At 38.5% G+C, this 21,979-nt stretch overlaps 1 protein-coding gene across 2 annotated transcripts in view; it reads left to right on the top strand.

Annotated features, from left to right (window-relative positions):
* LOC309653847 (ELKS/Rab6-interacting/CAST family member 1-like) overlaps window positions 1–21,979 on the top strand; it is a 36,560-nt gene that overhangs the window by 1,265 nt on the left and 13,316 nt on the right. The gene's annotated exons all lie outside the window — the stretch shown is intronic.

The raw sequence follows: 21,979 nt of genomic DNA, 5'->3' as shown, positions 1-21,979 counted from the left end.
TTCCTGTTTACCTCTTTGTGTGTTCTTCCATAAACATTTTATGCATAATCCATATAAAGCAAAAATGTTTCTCTAAACACAAATGTTACCATTCCTTTATTTCCCTTTCCTTTCCTTTCCTTTTTTCCCATTAATATATTTTGAAACTTCTTCCGGGGCTTCTTCATTGTTACCAACAGCACCTGTGTGGATGTGCTACGGTTTATTACAAGGTTTCCACTGATGGACAGTCTGCTTAAAGTTTCTGCTGTTATGTAAAATGATGCTGCATTTTAAAAATGTGCATATTTAGTTTATTCATATGTGAAGTATATTTCTAGGTAAATTACTTAAAGTAGAATTGCTGGGTGAAAGGATATGCATTTGTAATGTTGGTGGATTTTGCCAAGTCACAAGTACATTGGTTAGAACCCAAAGGTTGTTTCAAACTAATGCACGTCTTATTTTTAACTAGATAAACATTAAAAAAAGTTTTTAATAACTGTGAACAGGGGTTTGAAGTTAGAAATAATGCCTCATTATCCTGGAATAATCATAGTTTGTAAAAATAGAGTGGCAGCACTTATGTTAGCCACTTTATATCTGTAATCTTGTTTAATCCTTGCAACTTTTTGGTAGTGGAGTTTAGATCTTGATTGCTCTGTTATAATCAGCGGCTAAATTTTTAGGCCATGACACATAATAAGAAATATATGTTACATTCATCTGTGTCAACGTATAGTATACATGCTTAGAGGTACAGCTAAAACAAAATTTTCACAAAATGTACTCTGAACTATCTTCTCCCATTTCTTAAAGGAAATAGAAAAATGTTAGTCCCAATCCATTAAGTTATTTCAGTACTCACTAATAAAACACTTTTATACCTTGGTATCCATTCTCCCATGCTCCCCTTTCCCGCCCCCAAAACAAAAACAAGCCCCAAACCAACAAAGTCCGAGACATATTACATAATAAGGGAGGTTCAAATTTGTACAAATTTGTTTAGCTAAAAAAGTGGTAGCTTCAGGTTTTGTCACAAGGTTGGTCTTATTCCAAAATGCAGCTTTTCCCATGACAACAACTTTCCTGTTGGGAGAATTAGTAGTATGTGTTCAAGCTTTTTGACACTACAGGACATCCTACAAATATGACATGTATTATGCTTTGTCTAGTCTCTTTGCCTTTCGCCTTGGAGGGCCAGTGGCGTAGGCTCTAGAGGGCCGGTAATTGTGCTCCTTTTAGTACACTAGCTGCCTCACTAATTTGTCATGTTAGAGACTTTGATTTGTCTTAAAACAGTTGTCAAATAGGTAGCACAGGTACTTTCAAAACTGGTTTAGATTATTATTGCTTCTTTTAAGATAATGCCTCTATACCTGTCATTTTCAGTGCTTAGAGCCTTCAGTGCTTTCTGCCTACTTATTTTGTTGTAGAAGTTGCTGTACTAACATCATTAGACTCAACGTTCGTGATGTGTTTCCTGGACCATTGTTTGCTGATAAAATAGAAATAGCTTTAATTTTTGGGTCCGCATAAAATAAACCAGAAAACACAGTAAGTTTAGAGGCAGTTAAAGGTTCTCAAGAGAGCTATAGTTATTTTTATGATGGCTTTCCTTTCTTGAGGTGCAAACATCCCCTTGCTCCAGGATTCTATGAGCAAGCTTGATTTTCAGGTGGTTGACAGAGGGGAGCTGGCTGAGTGCGAGACTGGGGGTTGAGGGCGTAGAGTGAACTCTGATGAGCTGGGCTGTGGTGATATGGTGGCTTCCGGAGGCCGTGTGAAAGGTGATGAGCCGCACGGACAGGATGTAGAAGGCACCATCTGTGGAGTAGATCATGTAGGAGATCTGGGAGAAGAGCGACAGGATGGAGATGAAATGGCCCAGACAGTGGTGACTGTGGAGGCCGCATATCTGGCGTTTATTGTACTACAGGATGTTGGTGATGGCCAGTACACGTCCACAGCAGTGATGCAGAGATGCACACAGCACGTGATTCCAGAAGACAGCCAGAAGTCACATAGGATTTGGCCGAAGTTCCAGGTGTGGGTGATGGTATATGTGATGCAGATGGCTATGACCAAGATGAAAGCCAAGAGATTGGTCTTGGCCAGGGAGCCAGTGAGATAGTTGGCTGGCGTGTGGAGCTTCCTGGTAAGGAAGACGGTGAGAAGCACAAAGGCTTTGGTGAAGACTTTGGTCCATGTGATGATGGAAAGGACCTCAGCAAGAGAGATCTTGAGTTCCTGGAAGGTCCCAGATCCCAAGCCTCTGGGGTTTCTGCAGCATTCAGGATCTGTTAGAGGCCCCCAGGAAGAGGCCTTCTGCCGACGGGTTTGGAGGGGGCATTCTAGGTGGCTCTCTCCGTACTCATAGCTCCTTCTTCCACAGTTGTCTTCCCCACAGAACAAGGGCGTCCTTCCATTTCACACTGGAGGGCGACATTTATCACATGAATAGATAGACACAGTGAAAAGACCCCAGGTCTTACTTGTATTAAGAACACAGAGGTGACTCAGCTGTAATCAAAGATTGTTCTAACTCAGACGAATCCCAAGGTTTCTCACTCTTCTGGAACTCTGGTAGACACATGCTGAATTTGTTAGATAATCATCAGGTTACCCACCAGTGTGGACAGAGCTCTGCAGGTCTTGCTTTTGGCCTTTGGGCTCTTTCCAAAGGCTTGAGGCTCTTACTGTTTGGTGATGTATTCAGAATTTCCCCCACTCTTTTCTATTTTGAGAAGATTCTGGATTTCAGGTTGTCTCCTGGGAACTGTTAAAGCTAGAGCACCAGCCGATTAAGAGAAGCAGTTCAGTCAACAGCCCACAGTTTTCCCAGATTAATCTTGACACATAATGAGGTACTTGTTTTGGTTCCTTTTCCACTGATCATTTCTGAGCCGGGAGAGAGAAATGTTCCAGTTCCCAAGACTTGGAGAATGCGTGAGTGCGGAGAACACAAACAAATGGCTGGCTGTGAGCTCCCCAAGAGGAGCACGGGGTCAGCAGCCCCTCCCTGGCCACACGAGTGCTGTGTTTGCTGTGGTGCGGCCCTTCCCCCTTCCTCCTTGCTTGTCACCTGGTTTTGTCCCACCTTAACTACAACCCCCAGCCGAGCACCTTCCGCTGGGCTCTTCCCTTCCCTATGCCTTTGAGATACCCCCTATTGCTTTCTTGTTGTTGTTGTTAAATTAACAGACTTTATTTTTAGGGCATTTTCCCATTTACTACCTGCCCACAGTTTCCCGTTATTAACATCTTGCATTGGTGTAGTACATGTGTTAAAATTGATGAACCGATATTGGTACATTATTATTAACTAAAGTCTGTAGCTTACAGTAGGTTTCACTCTTTGTCTTGTACAGTTCTGTGGGTTTTGCTGAATGTATAATGACATGAATCCACCATTACAGCGTCATACAGAGTATCTTCACTGCCCTAAAGATCTCTGTGTCCTACCTATTCATCGCTCTCCCAGCTCGCTACCACGGCTGTTTTTACTGTTTACAGTTTTGCCTTTTCCAGAATGTCATGTATTTGGAATCATACAGTATGCACCCTTTCCAGGACTTGTTTCTTTTACTTGCTATATGCATTTAAAATTCCTCCATTTCATTTCATGGCTTAATAACTCACTTCTTTTTATCGCTGAATAATATTCTGCTGTCTGATGTACTATAGTTTGTTTATGTAATTACCTGCAGAAGGACATCTTAGTTGCTTCCAGTTTTTATCAATTATGAATAAAGCTGCTATAAACATTCCCATGCAGGTTTTTGTGTGGGCACAAGTTTTTAACTCATTTGGGTAAATACCTAGGAGCATGATGGCTGGATATATGGTTAGACTATGTTTAGCTTGTAGAAACTTCCCCTATATTGCTTTTTGTTTGTTCGTTTGTTTTTGACTGCGTCAGGTCTTAGCTGCAGCATATGGGATCTTTCGTTGCGGCGCACAAGCTTTTCGTTGCGGCGCGCGGGCTTCTCTCTAGTTGTGGCATGTGGGTTTTCTCTCTCTAGTTGTGGCGCATGGGCTCCAGAGCGCATGGGCTCTGTAGTTGGCAGCACACGGGCTCTCTAGTTGAGGCACGTGGGCTTAGTTGCCCCATGGCATGTGGGATCTTATTCCCCCGACCAGGGATCGAACCCATGTCCCCTGCACTGGAAGGCGGATTCTTAACCAGTGGACCACCAGGGAAGTCCCTATATTGCTTTTTAATTGGGAACTTTGAAACACATGAGCTTTGCAAAACGTGTTATACACTTGAGTATTCTTTTTTTTTCTTGGTCAATGTGTATTAATGTTTTGGCTTGCTGTAAATCCCTGGGTTATTCCCACTGTAGGTTGTTGCTGTAACTTTGCTACTAACTTCTAGTGTGCCCACAATTATTTTTTTAATAGAAAAAATAATTCTGAAGTATACTTTGGGGGAGAGTGTTGTACAATCATTGTAAAAGTTTAGCCTCTGAAACTTTTTTTGTCTAATTTTTATGCATAATGTAGAATCACTAGTATATTTGAAATATATTTGTTTTGAAATATTTGAAATATTGAGTAAATGTACTCAACTGTTTTAAAATCTAGATTTTAATGCACTAAGAAGGGGGTCAAAGGGTGCAAACTTGCAGTTATAAAATAATTAAGTCCTGGTGATGTTACGTATGGCATGGTGACTAAATATAGTTAACAGTACTGTACTGCATGTTTGAAAGTTGCTAAGAGAGTAGATCTTAGAAGTTCTCATCACAGGAAAAGAAATTTCATAACTATATATGGTAACAGATGTTAACTAGACTTACTTGTGGTGATATTTTGCAGTATAAACAAATACTGAATCATTATGTTGTACACCTGAAACTACACAGTGTTACATGTCAGTTATACCTCAATTAAAGAAAAGACACTAAGAAATGACAATGTGGATTAAAAAATTAGCTAGTTTTAAATTATGAAAGTAATATATGTTCAAGGTAAAAAAAAATTCAAAAGTACAAAAACATATGAAATGAACTTATCTTTTCTCATCCTTTGACCCTCTCAGTGCAGCTCCTTAGAGATGTAACTTGTTAATAATTATTTGTATACTCTTCTATAAAATATCTATGCATATATAGGCATACGTATGTTACACACCATTTTTAAAAAAAGACAAGTGGGATCATACTTTTTTATTCGTTTAAAAATAAACGTATTTTTGTGCCTTTTTATATGTAGCTTTATCTCATTGTTTTTAATGTCTGCTTGGTTTTCGGTGTCTTACTTGCACCATAATTAACTGATGTCCTATAGCTGTATAAGTAGATACTTATAGGGTTTTTTCTTGTTTATATATTTGATATAGTAGCATAACAATTAATGACATAAACATACCTCATTCATGAATTGATATTGTATGCATCTAAAAAAATTGATGGATGCCCAGTTCTCTAAAAAGCTTGTGCTTTTATATATTAAGATGAGTTTCTGCACAGCTTCATCAGACATTTGTTGCCAAACCTTTAAAGATTTCCAGTGACCTGGTAGATAATTTAAAAATACCTTCTTTCTTCCTTCCTTCCTTCCTTCCTTCCTTCCTCCTTCCCTCCCTCCCTCCCTCCCTCCCTCCCTCCCTTTCTTCCTCTCTCTCCGCGCCCCCATTTATTTATTTATTTATTTACTTACTTACTTACTTACTTACTTACTTACTTACTTATGGCTGCGTTGGGTCTTTGTTGCTGTGCGTGGGTTTTCTCTAGTTGCAGCGAGCAGGGGCTACTCTTCGTTGCGGTGCACAGGCTTCTCATTGCAGTGGCTTCTCTTGTTGCGGAGCACAGGCTCTAGGCGCACAGGCTCAGTAGTTGTGGCTTGCGGGCTCTAGAGCGCAGGCTCAGTCGTTGTGGCACACAGGCTTAGTTGCTCCGCGGCATGTGGGATCTTCCCGGAACAGGGCTCGAACCCGTGTCCCCTGCATTGGCAGGTGGATTCTTAACCACTGCGCCACCAGGGAAGTTCCAAAAATATCTACTTTCTTGCTTAATATTTATTTAAATTTGAGTGCATGTTGAGCATTTTTTCATAGGGTTTTCTTCGTTTTGAAGCTACATATTCATGTCGTTTCTACATTTTTCTATTAGATGGTTTATTTTTTTCCCTTATTGATTTATAGGGGTTCCCTAGTAAGTGAATTGGCCTCTTTCCTCATGTTTTGCAAATATATTTTCTTGTTTGTCATTTTCTTTTTTACTTCCTTTATGGTATTTGTTTTAGAATTTATGTGTCAAATTTAGTTGTCCTTTCCTCTGTGTCCTCTCAATTTTCAGTCATGCTCAGAAAGTCCTTATGCCCACCAAGGTTACTAAGTAATTCACGCATGCTTTCTTCTAGTACATTTAAAGTTTCTTTTTTCTTTATACCTAAAAATTGTTCTATAAAATTTATATATTGGCTTTAATGATTCAGCTTTTTCTTTTTCTATGTGGCCAGTCATCATTATAATATTTATTAAATAATCTACCTTTTTCCTCCTGATTTGAAATGCCAAAAATAAATTGTCGTTTAAATCTGGGCCCGTTTCTGGTCTGTTCCATTTATCTGCCTCTGTTTCTTTGACTGCTTTTTATGAAAAATACTTAGTTTGTTTATAATCCCCCTTCCTGATTTTTGTTGGTAAGCTTCGTTGTCTTTTGCTGAGTCCACAGTGCTTTTCATATTTACATTGTGTTGCTTTTTGAAGGGGAAAAAGTCTTTTCTGTAATCGTGATTCATATTGTTTAGCCTTTATTTCTGTGTTTAAGTGAATTTAATGTTTACCACTGTTTGTAGCACCATGGCTTACCTGTTCCCAAGGTTTACATTTCATTTAATTCTTGGTTCCCCAAGAACTCCTTTGAACACTTTTTCAAGAGTGGTCCTGGCTGCTTGCTTGTTTGTTTTTTTTTAAAGGGTACCTTTTTATTTAAGGTTTTTTTTTTTTTTTTTTGGATGTGGACCATTTTTAAAGTCTTTATTGAATTTGTTACAGGATTGCTTCTGTTTGATGTTTTGGTTTTTTGGCTGCGAGGCATGTGGGATTTTAGCTCCCTGACCAGGGATTGAACCTGTACCTCCTGCATTGGAAAGTATAGTCTTAACCACTGGACAGCCAGGGAAGTCCGCTGGGTGCTTGCTTGTTGACCATGCATTTATATTATCTTTTTACATTTTATAATTTAATTGTTTGTGAGATTCAAAAAGCATAGAGAATAACATAATAAGTAATGGTAATTACTCAACTTGGGAAGTAAAATTTCAAACAGAGTCAAAGTTCTTTGGCATGTCTTTTCTTGAGAGTATTCCCCTCCATTCTCTCGCAGAAATAAACGCTTGCTTTGGTGTTTATGCATGCACCCGTATCTTAGGTCAGGATGCATGTTTTCGTACAACCTGTGTATGTGTTAATAAAATTTATATAAGAGGGAATATACATGGCAAATAAATATGAAAAGTTATGTACCCTCACTGTAATCAGTGGAATGTAAAATAAGACCAGATTAAGAAACCATTTTATACTTAGCATTGTAAGCTGTGTTCGCAAAAATTAAGAAGTCTGACAGTATCAGGTGTTGGTAAATGTGGCAACTGAATTTCTCACACAGTGCTGTTGGGTTTTTAAATAGGTACAACTATTTTGGAAAGCACTTACTAAACATAAGGGTACCCTGCCAGATACATATACTGTAGATGAACTCCAGGATGTATGTAAGAATGCTCATAGTAACCTTGTTTGGATTAAGGAAAAAACCAAAACAGAACTGAGGAAATACTTTGCAAATGTTTATTGACAGAATGATTGAGTTAGTAAGTTGTGGTATAGTCACACAGTGGAATATATTATTCTTTTCGTTTTAGGGCAAGGGAATATTTAGGATAAAAATTCAGCAAAGTTATTTCTTCTGGAGGTAGGGAAGGGAAGAGGGTTGGGATAAGGAAGAATATATGAGTATCTTAAGTAGTTCAGGTAATTCTCATTCTTACGATGGGTAATGCGTTTGTGTGTAATTTAACATACTTCATAACATATAGATACATATTTCTATTTGAAATATATTTAAAATACCTGGAGGCAGATTTACTTCTGTTTAATTTGCTGGTACATGGGTGCTTATTATATACTTTATATGTTTCCTTTTGTTTGAATATGAATAATAAAAATGCGTAGAAAAAACCTTCTCTGTACCTACATATCTATCTTCATTGAGAAAGAATTTTTCCTGTGTTTTACTTTAAATTCATTCCTAATTTTATAATTGTGAAATTAGAACCACCTTCCTCTAGAAGTTTATTTGTATATTTTGAAACAATGTCTGATGCAGATGTAGAGTCTCATTTGATAAAGCCCAGCTGTTCGTTTGATTAAAATTTCCTACAAAGTCTGGCAAATGGATTTATTCAGCTTATGGTCAGATATGTCCAATTAAGATGCATGAATGGCTTGGACAGTTTTGACCCTCTTTCCTTGAACCAGAATTTGGCTACTTATCGTATTTGCTGGTTAAGATTAGCTTGGGCCGTATTGAACAAGTGTAATCCTCCTTCAGCAGGATGATTTTTTCGATATTGGGAGCCTATATTTGACAGCCCCCAAATCTTATTTTCCTCGGTGAAATATTGCTGTTCCTCCCATTATTCTTACTTGCCCTGATTAATTTTTCTGATGGCAGTTGTTTTTCTACACTCATTTTTCCTCCATAATTGTACTCTTTGGAATTTTGGATCTAGTTGCAAGAGAGATGATTAGAAGGTGATTAATGTTCTGTTCTTGGCCCTCCCTGAAATGTGGTATTGGGGAAACTCACTAACCCTCAATTTCCTCATCTGTAGACAGGGTATAATAGTTACTTTGGGGGGGTTGTTAGATGATGTAATGTGTATAAAAGCACCTTGGAACCCATGAAGTGTTATATACCATGCATATATTAATAGGTGTTAATATTGTTTGTTCTTATTACATTTACTTTGCTAAATTCAGCCAATGACTCTAATCTTTGAGAATCTTTTGAAACTTGATTTAGTCTGTTTATCTCCTTCAGTTTTATGCCTTCAACCCTTATGAATATATTCTTTTTTAAAAAAAAGTAAATTTATTTATTTATTTTTGGCTGTGTTGGGTCTTCGTTGCTGCGCATGGGCTTTCTCTAGTTGCGGCGAGCGGGGGCTACTCCTTGTTGCTGTGCACAGGCTTCTCATTGCGGTGGCTTCTCTTGTTGTGGAGCACAGGCTCTAGGCGCACGGGCTTCAGTAGTTGTGGTGTGTGGGCTTCAGTAGTTGCAGCACGCGGGCCCAGTAGTTGTGGCTCGTGGGCTCTAGAGCGCAGGCTCAGTAGTTGTGGCGCACAGGCTTAGTTGCTCCGCGGCATGTGGGATCTTCCCGGACCAGGGCTCAAACCCGTGTCCCCTGCATTAGCAGGTGGATTCTTAACCACTGCGCCACTGGGGATGCCCATGAATATATTCTTTATACGTCCATGTAGGTGATAAAATGTTGCATAGGCTCAGAAAAGACTTTTGTGGTATATTGTAAGAAAACTCTATCAGATTGATATGTTTATCCAAACAATTCGAAGACCTCCTTTTGTTGTCTGTAGGATTTTTTTTTTTTTTTTTTTTTTTGGTAATCCCAGTTTGTTTGCAGGTCTAATTTATTTTTTATTTTTTAAAAATTTTTATTTTATATTGGAGTATAGTTGATTTACAATGTTGTGTTAGTTTCAGGTGTACAGCAAAGTGATTCAATTATACATATATATGTAACTCTTCTTTTTCAAGTTCTTTTCCCATTTCAGTTATTACCGAATATTGAGCAGAGTTCCCTGTGCTGTACAGTACAGTTCCTTTGTAAATCCATTTTCTCCTCTGTTCTTCATCCAGAAGAAATCTGTCTTGAAAATCTGAGTCCATTGGACTCATTATCATTCTGTATAATTCCTTCTTAGAGTGATGTGAGCCACATGATGCTGTACACGATGGCCTAGCTTTCTAAGCAGTGTGTCTATTTCTATACACTGGAATCTTCTTGGCTTCTCTCCTTTCCCCCCTTACTGAGTGCATTTATAGTTGCACAGTCACTTTATGTTCTTGTGGGCGTCCCAGTCTTCCCAGGCGTCCTCAGCTGTCTCATTCATGCAGTCAGCATTGCCTTCTGCTGTGCACCTGGCACTGTGCTAAGTACACAGAGAGGATGGTTTCTGCTCTCAGAGTCTCAGAGTTGTAGCAGTTAAAGAAGTTACCATACAAATGGTGTACAGTGGGCACAAAGCAAGGCATTCCAGATTCGACCTTGTGTGAAAGGAGTCTAAGAGAAGTCTTAGCAGTCGAGTCTTGAAAGGTGTGTGAAAGTTTGCTAGGCAGATGGGGAAGGGGTACGAGGTCCCAAGCTGAGAGAGCGGTGTGAATGAAAAAGGGGAATAGTGTCCTTTCCAGAGGGTCACGCCCTGGAATTTCACCTCTGTACTTCATACATTTGTAATACGGATTCCTAAAAATTTCTGGTAGAGCTCTGTCTCTCAGTGCCTTTTCTTTCTTACTATGATGTCTCCTATTACCTGGTCTCTGGGAAAATTATTCCCATTTCTTACATAATGAGAAGGTTTTCAGAGAATATACTCATCTTTATTGTCCTATTAGTTTATTTAGGAAACTGATAAATAGAATTCAGTTTTTCTTTCCCCTGGCCCTGAAGATTTTCCATCAGAAACTTTAGAAATTTACCTGCGGTGGTATATTGAAGTATAACCTTACAGGCGGATCTTGAGATTTTCCTGGAGAGATGTCTTTTTATTTTTGAATTAATTAATTTAATTGACTTTTGGCTGCATCAAGTCTTAGGTGCAGCATGCGGGATCTTCATTGAGGCACGCAGGGTCTTTCGTTGCAGCGCGTGGGCTTCTCTGTAGTTGTGGCGGCAGGTTTTCTCTTCTCTAGCTGTGGTGTGCAGGCTCCAGGGCGCATGGGCTCTGTAGTTGTGATGCGCAGGTTCCAGAGCCCGTGGGCTCTATAGTTTGTGGCACGCGGGCTCAGCAGTTGTGGCGCATGGGCTTAGTTATCCCTGCGGCATGTGGGATCTTAGTTCCCTGACCAGGGATCGAGCCAGCATCCCCTGCATTGTAAGGCGGATTCTTTACCACTGGACCACGAGGGAAGTCCCTGGAGACATGTCTTAATTCTATGCAACACTTAACCTACTTTGCTGCTGCTTTTTTTTTTATTTTATTTTTTATTTTTGGCTGCGTTGGGTCTTCATTGCTACGTGCAGGCTTTCTCTAGTTGCAGCGAGCGGGGGCTACTCTTCGTTGCGATGCGTGGGCTTCTCATTGCGGTGGCTTCTCTCGTTGCGGAGCGTGGGCTCTAGGCTTGTGGGCTTCAGTAGTTGTGGCACGCGGGCTCAGTAGTTGTGGTGCACGGGCTTATTTGCTCCGTGGCACGTGGGATCTTCCCGGGGCTCGAACCCGTGTCCTCTGCATTGGCAGTCGGATTCTTAACCACTACGCCACCAGGGAGGTCCCTATTTTGCTTCTTGATTTATCCACTTATTCCATAAGGAAGAGCAGATGGTAACTCTGCTTTCATCCTTTCCTTGTTCTTGGCATCTGCATTCTCTATCATTTTTCTCACAAATATTACTTATAATTGTAAGTTTAAGTAATATTTAACTCTTTTAATATTTAAGGAGAATACCAGGAAACAATGTATTACTTTGGCATTACTTTGGCATATTAAATATGCATTAAAAATCCTTGTTTTCTGAAAATAGTAGCAGCTTTGAAAATGGCTGGATTGTGAATCACATACTCTGGACCGATTTTGGGTCTGTCTGGGCCACCACTGCCTGCCCATAGGCTTCCAGCTTTCTAGGTAGTATATGTATTTGTGTGCACGGGGATAGCCCTGTGCTCAGAGAATGAAATGAGACAATAGCAGATGGCCAAGCATGCAGTACAATGGGATTAGCACCGGCCTCTCCTTTCCAGGGCTCTCCGCTATGGTTTAAAGTAGTTTTGTGTTACAGTAAATTTCTTATCTTTATAATAAATCACTGACCTGGAAAGTGTAATTGAGCATTTGAATCTGAGCTGCATTCAGAATCTGTGTTAAAATTGTACAGCTTCTTGCTTGATTGATTATAAATGGTAATGTAGCTTGGAGTTTAATTTGCTGACGCAGACGTTATCATCTTTCCCTTGTATGCTTCTGTAACTTCTCTTTATTTCACCTTGCCTGTATCTCCAGTTTCCTAGGTTTTGGTATTTAGAGTTTAGATTTATCAGTAGCAGAAAGCTAACTGATAATTGAATTAGAAAGTTTTCCCTTTTTGTGGTCCTGGATTGGTTCTTTAAGTCTCCTGTTATTTTGTTTTCGGTAGGAAGTCAGAAAGAATAGGTTCTTTATACACTCTATTTGTTTGCTGTAGAGTCTTGACTTAAGGACATGTTAGTTTCTTCACTTTTTCCATATCATAAAATGGAAAGAATATATTTTATCATTGAAAACAATATTTACTAATTTATTCTGAGAAAATTAATATTTTAAAAATTGTGCTTTTATTTTTAATAAGGATTAATTGTAATGTTTTCTAAATATTATTTTTAAATCACAAGCCAGCTGTTAATGAAGCTAAGTTGAAAGAAGAGCAGGTCAGGCCCTAATTGGATTTTAAGTTGGAAACTTAATATACTTAGGCATTAGAATTTTCCCTTTTCTTTCCGTCTTTATTATTTTTTAATAGAACTCAGTTTAATTAAAAAATTTTTTCCTCAGTGGAAAATATGTATAGCTAAATTCTTGAAATACTTTATTGAAAAAACAATGCATAGTAAATGAAGTCTGATTGATGATAACTTTTCTGCTGGGGAATATGCTCCATGTGGATTTACTTTGCTTCGTGTAACTTTTTTCCCCTCACTTTTTCAAGTAAACCTTAAGGAGGGTAGATAGTTGAACTTTCAAAGTCTGGTTTAACTTCCATTTGTCAGCAGATAACTTTTTAAATGATGCTGGTATTATACAAGTGACATCTTACAATGATTGAAGAATTATTCCCTAAAAAAGGGAGGATCTTAGTTTACTTTGTTACAAAATATCTTTTCATTATGATATGTTCCTTCTCACCATCCCTCCTCTTCCAGAACACCCCTCTCCAAAAAATAAAAACAATAAAAGAAAACACAGCATACCTCATCCCTATCTTCTGATAATCTAGAAACAATACACTTTCGATATCAGTGATTAAAAGAGAAAGAGCAATAGCATTGTAAAGATAGACGGGGGAGGAAAACCTCTCGCTGCATAGTAAACTGTTGCTGAAGCTTAGTGGAGTAGAGTAAACAGTCATTTTATTTGTGAATCAGGAATTCAGGAAGGGCTCTCTTGCGTAGTTTGTCCCTGATTTGTTTGGTGACAGCTGGGGGTGTCTGCAGCTGGGTGACCCACTACCAGGATGGTTTCTTCATTTGCGTACATCCTGCCTGGGTATTCCTTGGCCTCTGGCTCCGTGGCTCCGTGGCCAGTTAAGGGTTGCGCTAGGAGTTGGTTTGGAAGCAGCAGGGGATTCCTTTTGTCTGTACTCTTTTGGTCACAGTAGTCACAGGACCTAACTTGATTTGGTGGCGGGGGCGTCAAGGAAAATACTCCACGTCTTACCGGAGGAGTGGCAAAGCCACTTACAAAAAAGCACGTGAAGTCGGAGACATTGTTGCGGCCGTCTGTGCAAAATATCTGCTCCAGCTGAATAAAAATGTTGGATAAGGGATTGAGACCATGAGGGCGAGATTTTGTTTGTGTGGTATGGTAACAAAGCTCTCACTTTCTTTTCTGTTGTCGTATGACTTTTTTGTATATTTCCATGTTCTGCTCAGTGTTTTAATCTCTTATTCATAGGACTTCTACTATCATCCATTGCTGTCAACAGAAGTCACTTCAAACCAGAAGGAATTCTAAACAGTTTTAAATTGTTTTACCCAATTGAGGCATTATCACTGGGTATGAAAATAATTGATAGGAAAAGGGTACAGAGGAATAAGGTGTGTGGAAAGGGCAGGCTGACAGCAGAAGGTGAATTAATGCTACGTATTCAATTTGGAGATCATCATAGGTGAGCAGCACAACCGTCTAGATGAAAACTTTTGCGTATGAGTGATCTAACGTGGAAGAGACGCCATCTAGAAGCGCGTCAGACTGAGTATGTGCGTGGATGACACAGTGATTGCAAGAGAATTTTTAAGTCCATTAAGAACAGAGAAACTTGACTAAACTGTTATTTGTATTTGTGTTATTTGGGGAATAACGCCAGATAAATCTCAGTACTAGAGTAGTTTCACGCTTCGTTGATGGATATTGGGAACCTTGACTTTTTTTTTTTTCTGTTTTCTTATTCTGTCACAGAAACTATGCTTTTTAAAGATTGACGCTTCAAATTAATAGATTATAATTTCATTCCATTTATATCAGTGTTTCTTAATGGGGAAGGGAGGGACAGTTTTGTCTCAAAAGGGGCATTGTACAAGGTCTAGAAACATTTTTTGGTTGTAAAAACCCCTGGGTGGAGGGGGGGGAGGGGAGAACCTTGACTTTTAAAGCTAGCACCATGGGGTTAATTGGATTGATGCTTTTTTTTTTCCTCCCTAATTGAGATATAATTCACATACCATAAACTTTACTAATTTAAACTATATAATTCAGTTGTTTTTGGTATACTTACAAGGTTGTGCAACCATCACTTTTGTCCAGTTCCAGAACATTTTCATGACCCTAAAAAGAAACCCATACCTGTCACAACCCCTATACTCTGCATCCACTGCATACTTTTTGTCTTTATCAATTTGCCTATGCTAGACATTTCATAGAAATGTAATCATATAATATGTAGCTTTTTATGTCTTGCTTCTTTAATGTTTTCAAGGTTCATTATGTTGTAGCAAGTGTCAGTACTTTTATTCCTTTTTATGGCTGAATAATATTCCATTGTAATGAATATAGCACATTTTTTTTTTATCCATCCATCAGTTTCTGGACGTTTGGGTGGTTTCCATTTGAATAATGATTATGTTACATCTATGTACAAGTTTTTGTATGAACATACGTTTTTCATTTCTCTTGAGTTTATATCTTGGGATGGAATTGATGTTAACTTTACCTGTAACTTTTTGAGGAACTGCCAAACGGTTTCTAAAGCGGCTGAACCATTTTACATTTCTGCCAACACTAGTTATTTTTCTTTTTCAAATAGCCATTCTAATGGGTGTGCAGTGGTATGTTGTTGTGGTTTTGACTTCTATTTCCATAATGACTAATGACGTTGAATGTCTTTTCATGTAATTGCTGGCCATCTGTGTATCTTCCTTGGAGAAATGTCTGTTCAGATCCTTTGCCCATTTTTTTTTTTTTTTAATTTTTATTTATTTATTTATTTATCCATCCATGGCCGTGTCGGGTCCTCGCCTCTGTGCGAGGGCCCTCTCCAGTTGCGGCAAGTGGGGACCACTCCTCATCACGGTGCGCGGGCTTCTCACTGTCGCGGCCTCTCCCGTTGCGGAGCACAGGCTCCAGACGCGCAGGCTCAGCAATTGTGGCTCATGGGCCCAGCCGCTCCGCGGCATGTGGGATCCTCCCAGACCGGGGCTCGAACCCGTGTCCCCTGCACTGGCAGGCAGAATCCCAACCACTGCGCCACCAGGGAAGCCCCCTTTGCCCATTTTTAAATTGAGTTATTTGTCTTTTTATTGAGTTCTAGAAAGTCTTTATTCGGGAGATTCCATCCATATCAGATAAGTGATTTGCACATATTTCTCCCATTCTCTGGGTTATCTCTTCACTGTCTTGATAGCATCCTTTGATGCACAAAAGTTTTAAATTTGATGAAGTCCAATTTATCTGTTTTTTCCTTAGTTGCTTATGTTTTCGACATCATATCTAAGAAACCATTGCCTAATTGAAGGTCACAAAGATTTCCTCCTGTGTTTTCTTCTAAGAGTTTTATAGTTTTAGCTTTTACATTTAGGTCTTTGGTCCATTCCTAGTTAATTTTTGTATGTGGTGTAAGGTAGGGATCCAACTTCATTATTTTGCATGTGGATATCCGTTTGTCCCAGCACCATTTGTTGAAAAGACTGTTCTTTTCCCACTGAATGGTCTTGGGACCATTGCTAAAAATCAGTCGTACATAGACACACGTGTTCATTTCTGAACTTTAAGTTCTGTTCCATCAATTTATATGTCTGTCTGTTTCCCACATCACACTGTCTTGGTTACTGTAGCTTTGTAGTAGGTTTTGATACTGGACACTGTGAATCTTCTACCTTTCTTCCTTTTCAAGATCGTTTTGGCTTTTGGGTGTCCAAAAACAGAAGTAACCGCCTCCCCCCAACATCAGGTCTTTCAGCTGATCAACACAGGATGTCTTTTAACTTATTTAGGTTGTTTTTAGTTTCTTTCATTGATGTTGTGTAGTTTTCAGTTTACAAGCCTTGCACTTCTTTAAATTTATTCCTAAATATTTTATTATTTTTGATGCTACTGTAAATGGAATTTTCTTTACTTCATTTTTAGATTATTTATTTTTAGTGTAAAGACATACACGTGATTTTTGTTTATTGGTCTTGGGTTTTGAAACTTGGCTAAATTGGTTTATTATCTTTAATGGTGTTTTAGTGGATTCTTTAGTATCTTCTACGTGTAAGATAAAGCCATCTGCAAATAGAGGTAGCTGTACCTTTTCTTTCCAGTGTGGCTGCCTTTTATTTCTTTTTCTTCCCTAATTGCCCTTCCCTAATTGTCCAGTATAATGATGAATAGAGGTGGTGAGAGTGGACATCCTTGTCTTGTTCTTTATCTTAGGGGAAAGGTTTTCGTTTTTCACCTTAAGTATGATGTTAACTGGGTTTTTTACAGATGCCTTTTATCCAGTTGAGGAAGTTCCCTTCATTCCTAGTTTATTGAGTGTTTTTTATCATGAAGAGGTGTTGGATTTTGTCAAATGCTTTTTCTGTAGTTATTGGGATGATCATGTGGTTTCTGTTCTTTATTAATATGGTACATTCTACTGATTGATTTTTGTATGGTGAATCAATCTTGCATTCCTGGGATAAGAGTGGATGTGTTTTTAAAGAGCCTTGTCTTTTTCACCTGGAGAGATGTAGAAACTTGTTCTACCACCATTATCATGGAGGCAATAGGAATGGACCTGAGAGAACATAGCCTTTGGATAAATGCTTTATTTTCAAGTGCTAGGGCATACTATAAACAAGAAGCATTCAAAGGCTTATAGTGTAATGCTTTGTACAACACAGAAGTAATTTTGACTCTTATTAAAACATCATTTCTTTGGACTTTTAAGTAGCTTCGTGAATAATTTGAGGATTTATGTGATGTGTCCATTTCCTATTAATCGTATGCCGTATTAATATTCTCAGAATCTTGCAAGCTCTAGTTTGGAGTGCCCTGACTTCTGTTTTGACTGAAAACATATTTTAAACTTGAAAAATGGTAATTAACAAGTCAATATGGAAGGGTCAGATTCCTTTTGGGACAAAGGTTGTTCTTAGTAGTCTCTCAGGAGACCTTGTAGCAGGAACTTGTCAGAGTATAAATATTACATAGATAAATATCTAGAAAGAGGCAAAGGATTTGGAAAAAAAAATGCTTGATCAGAGTTTTGAAGCACAGTTAATATTTTCTTCTGCTTAAAACTGCTTATAATTTGGCATGAATTAACTTGCATTGCATTCTCACCTGTGGGAATGCCTGTTTTTGGATAGACGCCTAGGTGCCTGTCAACTCTAGTTGAGAAGTTGAAATAATTAACCTCCTGAAGAAATTATTAAATCAAACTTTGATGAAGTAGCTTTTTGTGCTCTTCCTTCTCTCTGCCATACCGATATGTACACCCTCACCAGAAAAGAGCTTCCAGCATCAGACGTGTATTTTGTCCTTTATCTGTTTTATCTTCCTGTAATTGCCAGACCTCCTTACTTTTTTCTCCTAACACTTTTTTTTTCCTGAAGGGGTTTTTCAGATTAGAAAAATCATTCAGGTTGACCAAGGAGAATTTACTAAATTTAATAAGATTCTTGGGCTTCCATTGCATATAGGTGAGGAACTGTTGTTTGGATCTGTTCTCCCTGCATCCCAACCAGGCCAAACTCTTACACAGCAAATTTGGTAACACAGTATCTTTGTAAAACAGCTAAGCAAGCAATTTTAAGTGAAGTGGCTATTCGTTTTAGAAGATATTGTGGGTATTTGAAAAGAATGCCACTAATTAATGATTTGTAACTTTTTGATGAAAGCTGTGGGTGCTCTTCATGTAAAAATGCACATGGCTCATTTGTGTGGACTGGGATGTCAGACACACCTTAAAGGCCATCCCTGAACTCCTGCTTCAAAATGCCCACCATTGGTGAAACAATCAAGTTGGGATACAAGGGTCTCTAGGTTTTACAAAGCCATAAAATTATGTATATGGTTCAAATACAGCATAAATTGAGAGCAATTACAATTTCATGTTAAATATTATTTAACTAGAAAGAGCATACATAGCTGCTGGGCATAATGGATGCTGTGATGAGTGACCCAGATCCCTGCTGAGGGTTGAAGGATGTATTCCCCCAGGTGCTGGAAGTATCCCCTGTGGAGATTGCGTTGGCTAAAGAGACCTACCTTGTACAAGGCCACATCCCTTCCCATTGGTATCCAATGATTGATCCTTGTAGGGTACAAGGGCTTGAATCCATTGCCCTGACTTGGGGCAACTCTGAAAGTTCATCGCAGATGCAGAGCTCCCCATGGGGTTGTCTGAATCCTTTGGGACTTCATGGCAGCCTACTTTCTCCCTCTGCACCATCATGCTCCCCCCCCCCCACTTCCTTTCCACTGGTATTGATCCCAAGAGCACCCTCTAATTTCTTGAACAATAAAATCTGTCTCAAGGTCTGCTTCTTGGGAAACCCAGCCTTGTCACACTAGGATTGACTTTTAGTACAAGTTAGCTTACTTCAGGCCATAAAAGTAGGCCTGGCTAAAATAAAAATTGAGTGAGATGAACTTGAATTTAGACTTAAAATATGTGAAGCATCCTATTGCTGTTTCCTTTGGACCTTATATTTCAAATAGGTTTTGCAGGTCTTGGTTTCTCTGGATTCATTTGTTATCTCTCAGTCTTCCTTTGGCATTGCGGAAAACCCCCCAAGTCTCTGACAGCTTGGTTTGGTCCCACAGTATGAACCTGTGGAAGGTGTGGGTTAAATAGAAACGCTCACATGTCCCACAGAAACCCCTAGAGATTTCCCATGTTGGTAAGTGCATATGTTAGGAGAATCTCTCTTATCATGATCCTAATCATATTTCTTGTAAATCCTGAGATTTCTCAGATAGGAGTTAGAAAATTATTGCTTTTGTCATTATCATTGAAATCATGTATGTCCATTCGGAATATTTGAAAAATGTGGAAAAGGTATAACAAGGAAAATTCTATGTAAAAATAAACTTTTCCTTCAACTTGGGATAATATTGTACATTTTGATAACTTTTCTTTTTCATGTAATGTTATATAATAAAAAAGTTTGCATATCCTTAATTAATCATCAAGTATATGAACTGTAATGGTTGATAGAGCATATTTAATTTAGCTAGCCTTCTATTGTTATGTACTTGATTTTTCCCGACTTTGTTATTGGTAATAAGTAATACAAAGAATAGTGGTTCTTTGTGGGGGGATGGGCAGAAACTAAGCCTAGTGTGTCTGCTTTAATTAGTTACTTAAAAATACTGAGTTCTTTCATCACTAAAATGTAGTGAACTATTAGATCTAAGAGTGTTCTATCTATTGTTATCGTACAGCTTCAAGGGATGCCATTCGTATAGGTGTGAATTGAGGTCCTAGGTACAGTCTCATCATTGCCGCTGCTTCACAAGGACAGCCACCATGGGTTTATGGGTCCTCTTTTTGTTGTTTTTTTTTTTTTTTTTTGAGCAATTTTAGCATATGAATATCCGTCAAGTTTTTATATATGCCTGCCAGATATAAAAAGAAGTATTTGAGCCATTTCCTTAATTGTCTACCAAGCAGATCTTGACTAGCAGTGTGACCTTTGGTCTCACCAGCTTTTGCTTCATATTATCCAGTTATTTTAATTCAAGAGGTCCCTAGTTCCATTATCTGTACCATGAGCAAGTCTATCAAGGAACTTACTTTCCCTCCCAGCAATTAATAAAATCTCACCGGAGCAGTGGACTCTGTATTTTCCTAAAGGTCATACCTATACTTCCTGTATAGTTCAATTTGAACAGTTTTTAAGATAAAATACAGTAGTACTCTGCTGAAGCTTATTACTTTTTAAATGTTCTCGTCTTTCCCATCATAAGAATACAGTTGTATTTTAGAATTGAAAGGAATATTAGTGGTCTTGTCTTGTAGGTAGGTAATTAGAAAGAACAAGTAACTTGCCCAGTGGGACATAGCTAGCTATTTATTCATCACGGTAATCCGTCCATTACTTATATGATGAGAGAATAGCACAATTGGGAGGGAAACTCAACCAAAGAAATAATTGGTTGTGTCAGCCAGAATCTTTGCTGGGCTTATTAAAGACCCTAAACAGTCACTGAGAATATAGATATGGGAGTTTTAACAACCTAAATTGTATTTAAAACACTGCTTAGAGTTCCACATGACTTTGTTGCTCTTGTATCCGCTAATCGTTGGAAACACATAACTGGACAAGTAAAATTTAGAGACCAGTACAGTCTGGGCAAACCCTGATCATTTTGGTAAAGTATAGTTGTGCCTTGTTAGTACATTTCACAGGCCTGCAGGATGGTAGACAGACAATTGCGTAGATCAGGGGACTTAGTGAATTTTTCCTTTTTAGATTCCATTGATTACTGTAGGTCTCTTTTGCCAGCTGATTATGACCAGTTCATCCAGACTGTACTTTTACCACTGATACTGAGAGATATTATTAACCAAGAAGGTAAAGGTCAGAGCCTTTCTGAGTAACTTGCTTTCCACAATACATTTGACACTGACGGCTGCTTAGAACAAGTGTGGAGGCATCATCCAAAAAATTCTTTCCTTTAAATGATGTTCCAGGTAGCTAGGTGACTGCAAGGAGTATTTTGGGATTTCTTGTCCTTAGAACTACATCCTATAGGAAGTCCCTTCTACGTTTGCTCAGTGATTAGGGCCTCAGCAGCAGAGCAATCAGTTCCACTTGACTAGGAATAAATCACCCACGTTGAACCATGATAGTTTCTGACAACTGGCAATGCTGATAAAAACCAAAACAAAAGATGTTAAGAAATCTGTGCCAGTGTGGAGCTGGTGTGCAGATTTGATGGATTCACGTGCAGCATGCATTCTGCGTTAGTCATCCTCCTCTTTCATCGGTTTTTCTCTCTTTGTAAAATAAAAATTGTACGAGAAGAAAGGCTCTGTATCATATAATAATTATTTCGATTTTCTTTCTAGCCCAGTTAACAGAGTTATACCCTAATTAGAGAGGTCATTTTAAGGAAAACGCCTTCCTTCTCTAAATAGTTATTTAGAAAGTGTTTCCTTCTTGAATTCTTCACTCTTAGTTCTTCTCTATGATTTTAGGCTGTATGTATAAACCTGATTGACCCTTCCCCTCCCTATTCATCACCAGGGACACAGATAATATAGACTAAACACCAATTCCTTCGATCTCTGCACAATTTTACTCATGTAGAAATTGAATACATGTTAATAGCTGCTTAGTGATTTCTTCTTAATACAGATCGGTTATGCATAAAGTAGGAAGAGCCCATAGAATTATAAAATACATTATTTTCTGCAAGAATTTTTTATTAATTTTCAATATTACTAAGTATAAGTTATTAAAGTAAAAGAAGAAAAGCTGTTTTAGCTATTGTTAAGTGCTCCTTAGTCCGTGTGTATAAATAAACTAGCCTCCTTCTACCCCTTGAAAGGCCAAACAGACTGTCTTAATACTATCATGATATTGATC

The sequence above is a fragment of the Balaenoptera physalus genome, assembly GCF_965194825.1.
Source record: "Balaenoptera physalus genome assembly, contig: HAP1_SCAFFOLD_2572, whole genome shotgun sequence".
In the NCBI taxonomy this organism is placed as follows: Eukaryota; Metazoa; Chordata; class Mammalia; order Artiodactyla; family Balaenopteridae; genus Balaenoptera; species Balaenoptera physalus.
Note: the sequence above shows the minus strand (reverse complement) of the source record. Positions and strands in the feature narration are given on the sequence as shown.